A 6,836-nucleotide genomic window follows, 5' to 3' on the forward strand; every position below is an offset into this window, starting at 1 on the left:
TGAACAAATTTATTTCGGCAAGATACTATGTATCTACTAACGGAGTGTTAGTTAGATTGGCTCGACTTTTGGTGTGCTCCTAAGTTGTCCCGAATTCAAACCCCATGATACCCGTATGTGTAAGTTTTACTTTGGGACAAAAAGAAAAGAAAAGATGTATCATCTATCTATATGAAAAGTCAAGTTTACAGACTACACATGTTCTTTTAGCAAACAATTTGAGAAACTTGTTAACATAAAAATTAGCAAATATCCCTTTCATAACAAAAGACACTGAAAACACCGTTTTGAAGGGGGAAAAAAAAAATCTGGACTCCACTTTTATTGTACTGACTATTATTTTACCATTTGCTAATTGTTGACAGGTGATGAGTTATTTTTGTTTTTAGTTTCTTGAAAGATTTCTCCCTTACATTAACAATTATCAGGAAACTGCACTAATAATTAGCTTGATTTCGCAGTATCATGTAATCAAATATTTGATAGAAGGGTGGTTGAGACTTTAGTTCAAATGCCAAGTCCGAAGGCCAAAGCAGGCCCGTCATTCAAAACACAACACAACCCTGTCCACCTTGAGAAAAACAAAGAGGTGGCCCATTAGATAATGGGATGGAACGACGAAACTACCCCTACAACAGAGAAAAGTTGCACCACAATTCCTGCACACCCTTGCTCGTTTTGTTTAATTCATCAATAATATTATTTGTACCATATTTATTGAATTTCTAAATCAACGTCCTGACTTTTTCTAGTCTTCATTGGTGGCATCATTCTTTTAAGTTATTTGCCCTTTTAGTTTGAATATTAATTGTAACCCTTGCCATTTTATTTTTAAATTTTAAAAATAAGAAAGAAAAATGAATAATTATATTTCATAAAAATAGGATTTATGTTGACGATATAACCCGTTTGAGTCTTCCCCCTTGGGCTCGGTGGCTTTCATCTCTCTCCTCCTCCCCTCCCTCCCCTTCTTACCCTCTCCTCTCCATCTCTACTACTTGCCTATCCCCTCTAGACCCTCCTCCTTCTTGGCTAATTTTGGTGGTGGTTGTTTGGCTGTCTTGGAGACAACGTGGTAGCAGATTGGCTCTTATTTAGTTGTTTTGTGTTGCAATTCCTTTTTTTGTTGTTGTTATAAGTGCATCAACTCCTTCTAAGTTTGTTGCGTGTTTGCAGTCTCCACTTGTATTTGCACTTGTGAGACTTAAAGGGGTTGTAGTTGTAGTTTGGTGCACTGAGGTTTACATCTGGTTTTCCTAGGCTCATCTTTCTTTAGGCCATGTGTGGCTATGAGTGAAAGTACACCTTGTGCGTTTACTATTACCGGTGGACTCATTCGTATTATTTGGATTAATCATTTGTAGTTACCATGCTTCTGTATTTGTATTAATCCTATGTGGTTATTTGTATTGTTCCTTGTGTCATGGGCTTTAGGCATGAATTATAAATACAATCTATCGCTTTTTTTTTTTTTTTTAAAGGGCATATGTTCTTTTTTTATTATTATTTAATTTTTAGAAAACTATTAATTTATTATATTATCCTCATTCGACTTGTGGTGCGTGCGCAAGGTTTGATATTCATGTCATGCCAAGCAAGAGTATAATTGGGCACGTGGCACGGTGAACTTGTAACGTTTTCCAATTTCACATGCCCAAGCTGGCCAAGCTCGTTGCTTCATCAAGCATTATCTAACATGACCCCAAGAGAAGAGAGCAACTTCTACATGCTTTCGACCTAGGTATAAAGTTTGATCTTCTCATCATGATCTACAAGCTGATAATTCCATTTAAATTATACGACTCTGATTAAGAGCAGCTGGTTGTGTTTATTTAGGATTTAACACGAGACGACTGTTTTGGTAGACCGTCTGTGGTTTCATACCAGCTATAGTTTTTTGTGGGGTTAGAGTTTAAGTCTGAAGAAAACCTTTTTAATAAGACGTTGCTTTTTTTGTTAGATGCATCAGTTTAAAAATACCCAAGCGGATCTCTTATTTTTTAAGGTGTATGCTACCTATCACGATGGGTTTTATGTTAACATCGTCTTTCTAAACACAACAACGGTATTTTGTTCTACCATCATTTTTTTTCTAGTCGTCTTTTTCACTTTTTGTAGTAGTGTTGAGAGTATAAATCACCTGGCAAGCCATATCTAATATGAAATCAAAGTAAGAGCGGAAGCATTAAATAAACTAGGGATTCACGCAAGTCTCATTTGGTCCCAATCTTTATAAGTCTATGAAAGTGTGCACCAAAGACTCTCTAAATCCTATTTGAGAGAAAGATAAGATGTTCATACCCTTGGAGCGAATCTTGAAACCAAGAATGGTGTTCAAGTAGAGGAAGTGGTCCCTTTGTTGTTGGCTCTCCCTTTGATGTTGATTCTCCACCTTGTAGCTCTCCAAATAGGTACAAAGAAATGCACCTCCCCAAAGCTACTCTTCACCAAGGATTGAATGGAATGAGAGAATGAGTAGACAACAAGTGAAGAGTGGTGCTAGAACCCTCACTTGATGTGATAGATTGAAGGGGTTAGGGAGAGAGAGCTTGATGTTTTCTCTCTTCCAATTTCACCAACTTGAAAACCCCAGGATGATAGGATTCCATAGCTACACACTTATAGGATCAAAAATGTCACAAGAGTGAGAAAAATGCCCCCAAACCCTAGTATAGCCACACACACACCCCCTCCCTCCTTTGTGTGTCATCTTTTGCTATCTTGATCCAACACATTAATCCTATAATGTGTCACATATGTGCCTAAGTCCATATGGTCAAATCCCTTTTGAATTTCCAAATCATATGGGACCTTTAATTAAAGTTTCATAACTTTAATTGAATAATTAAATTAATCTAATCAATTTAATTACTCTAGTGACTTGACTAATTCAATCACTCACTTGTCTAACGAGTGTTGGTCCAGGTCATCCTTAGTTGACCGTATCAAGTGTCGGGTCAACTGTTTGACTTTTGACCTTTGACCTTTGACTTTCACATTGACTTTGACCCAGTCACAAAATCATTCAATCTCTTTATAATTTCTCAATCGATTCCTTTTCAGTGTGCGATCTGATAGGTTCTAATTAGCAAGGCAGTGGGTATGAATGATTTATTCTGAATCAAGTGTGAATTGTATCCCTCCATACAATTCTCCCTATTGGTGAAGGCTAATTATAGTTAGTCCTTACAGGGCTTCCACAAGCCATGAGTAACACTTAGCAGTATGTCATGGCTACCCAAGCTAAAAAGAATTAATTTAGAGAACCTAGTCCATTTGTGATTACAATGTAATTCGATCCTTCTCTAATTCAATACTCTATGTCATATTCTCGAGATATGGTAAACTTGTGTCAAAATCCCTAATATGACATGTCTAGATTATATGATTCAATTTGATGAAATTCCAAATGTTCTTGTTTCAATTTCTATCCAATAGTTTGGCCAAAGATTCACGAATCATATCTTTAGAGTATTCTCTTTTCTTACTAAGAGTAGAGATTCCTTGTTGTATATTCACCTGTCTCTGCATACACGCTGAGAATCCTGAGGAACACCTTTAAGTCACATCATTTTGATACGACCATGTAGTGCTCTCAAAGAGAAACAACATATACACAAGACAATTGTGATGTCTCAAGTCTAAGGATTAATTTGCATTATTACAACTTAGAATTCTTTGTTTGACACTTCTGAGTAAGACTTCCATACAAGAATTCTAGAGTAGATCGCGTTCAGTGCACTTCATCTTCTATAGAGCACCTACACATCTGCCTCAGTATCTCTACACAAATGACTTGAGACTAGTCATCCTCCTGATTGAGCAGACATAATGTGTACCAGTCTTTGTGGGTCACCATTCCAATTGGTGATCCTATGTCCAGAAACATTTTAGGATATGATATTTATATGTAAGGAAAGGTCTTGTGCATCTAACTTCTTTAGACCACTTTCCATTTATATCTTAATCCATGGACTTGTTACTTTGTGTACGTTATGTATATAAAGCAACGTTCTTGCCCTTTTGATTATTATATATTATTTTATTAGAATCATCCATTTTATATTGGCTTCCAGTGTATATATCTAACACCCCATGTCGTCCCGAGCGCAATGATATGCTCGGATTTGAATTTGGTTATTGCATGACAGTCGAACGGATTTACGCCTATTAGGCGATGTCCTGGTTCGATATGTTTGGACCATTGGATCGGCTCCAATTCTAAGTATGTTGTTCTCTTTACCTCTAGGATCGTGTAAGAACCTATGAATCTAGAATCGGAGTCCCGAATACTCCGAATCAATGATTCTAAGGTTTGGTAAACTTGTGACCGTCCGATCATGTGATTGAGAGCAATCTAACCGCTCGATTGAGACTAAACTTTCAGGATATGTTCAGTAGACCATGTTGGACCTCTAGGAACTTTCGTATTTGAAATCGGAGGTTGTGGGCCCCGCGTGCCAGTTGACCAAAAATGAAAAGTTTGACCAAACCGTTGACCACGGGTCTTTTGAGACCGTCCCGTCCTTTGGAAAGTAATGGAATAGCCTTAGGACTTTTCTAAGGTGGCGGGTCCATGTTAAGTCCCGGGGACTAGGGTTGATCTTAAATGTGCGGTTGAGGCTGTATAACGAGTTTTGGTAGTGTTTGGACATTTGTTATAGGGTGCATTACTCTCTGAACATTTGAAAGGTACGTTTATAGTGCTTTAATTTTGAGATTTTAATATTGTTTAATTGTGGTTATTAGCTATTATATTGATATAAATGAAGCGTTGGGGATGGTGTGTTTTGATGCATGATTTGATGTTGAAAGACAATAATTCCTGTGTGAATCTGGAACTCAATTATGATTGTGAAAACCAAATCGGTTGGTATTTAATATTTTGGTTTGAGGTTATGAATGTGTGGGGTTTGGAGTATATGCTTTTGAGAGTTACTGTCTGTACTACAATATTTTGAGTTACGGAAGATATGATTATGGGATTTCCAGGGAGTACTATTGTTAGCATTATTATTATTATTGTCATTACTATTATTATATATATATATGGGTTTGGGATACCTCTAGATATTTGGAAATTGGATTTTGAGAATATTATGTTTTATTATATATATATATTAGTTTATGAAAGTGGACTTTGGATCTTGACAATGACACACCATCCTCATGTACCCCCCTTGGATACTGATACTGCAATTGACGGATAATGGATACTTAGAAACTGTGGTTATGGTTTGCATATGTCAGAACCCTGGCACCCTTGACGGGGTGTTATTGTAGACCCTTAGCAGGGTAGTCTGCATGCATAGACGCACGAGTATTGAGGATTCTGCTGTGTGTGCTGGTGTGCCCAGTCCCCCGATTGGACAACTTATCCCTGGCCACATGGTTGTTAAGGATTCCTCCGTGTGGTTCAGCTAAATGATCCCCGTGTTGGATTATTTTCCCCGGTACATGATTTGCACTATCATATGTACCTCCCATTGGATACTGATATAGGGAAATGGATACTTGGATACATGAAAATGAATAGTTGGATATGGATACTTGGATATGATTGGAATCCGGCCACCCTTGATGGGGTGTTTTGTGGACTCTTAGTGGGGTAGTCTGTGTGTGTAGGACTTGTCACAAGCGTACGAGTATTGAGGATTCTGCTGTGCGTGCTAGTGAACCCAGTCCCTCGGTTGGACTGCTAATTCCCTAGCCACATGGTCAATTAAGAATTCTTCCATGTGGTTTAGTCAAACAATCCCCATATTAGATTGTTTTCCCCTGGTACATGATGATGGTGTGAGGTGTGTATTTATATATATATATATACTATAACGACCCGGTCCTAAATAAAGTGTTAATTATTAATTTATTTAGATAAAAGACCATTTTGCTCCCAGAATATTTTATTAGGTTTAAAGTTAACTTTTTGACCATGAAGGATTTGGGAATTTTGACTGTACCGTTGCGTAGAGCACTATGAGATGAGTCTGTAAACATGTAGTGGGCTTGAATCGGAGTTGTAATGAAAAAGATACGATCAAAATACCCTCAGTGGTATAATTGTAATTTTTGCGAAAAGGGTTTGATAAAAATCTGGAAACCCTCATTCTCTCTCTCTCTCTCTCTCTCTCTCTCTCTCTCTCTCTCTCTCCCCGCGACATCTCTGTTCTCTTGCGATGACAGTGCCAACCGGCCACTTTTTGGTCGACAGTTCTTTACTCTGGCCACCAAAATTAACAGGGCCAGTACCAAAATGACCGGGCCACCATCCTCTTCCAACCCCAGCCAAGTCCCGCCACCTGCCATCGTGTTTTCGTCGAAAAAACGAAGAGAAACGGCTGGTTTTACGCTTGAATTTCTTCGACTTCGTTCTCCATCATCTGGCCACCAATTCCGATGAGTGAGGTATGCTTGCTCACCTATTTTCATGATCTAGCTGATGGTCGGGTAGGTTTTCATTAATTTGAGCCTAGGTAGATTAATTTTCGAATTGGATTTCGGCCAGTTTTGGGATGGCAATTCCGGCCACTTCCAGTCACTCTTTGAGGTATGCCCAGGAACAAAAGTGTCTCCAATCGATGTCCTGAACCTAGAGTAGGAGTATTGGGCCGAAATTTTGAGGTTTTTCGGTGAAGTGTTATCGCTTTGGACACCTATGTGATGCCGGCGCGTGTGGCTGCGCGTGGGCACTGTAACAAAGGGACATTGTGTCCCAATACGATCCCTTAGTGGTCACGAGCGCGTAGGTGTGTTCGGATTTGAATTTGGTTATCGTTTGATTGTCGATAAGATATCGCATATTGGGCGTTATCTGGGTTTGGCACGTTCGGACCGTT

Source organism: Prunus persica, chromosome G4 (genome assembly GCF_000346465.2).
Source record: "Prunus persica cultivar Lovell chromosome G4, Prunus_persica_NCBIv2, whole genome shotgun sequence".
Taxonomy (NCBI): Eukaryota; Viridiplantae; Streptophyta; class Magnoliopsida; order Rosales; family Rosaceae; genus Prunus; species Prunus persica.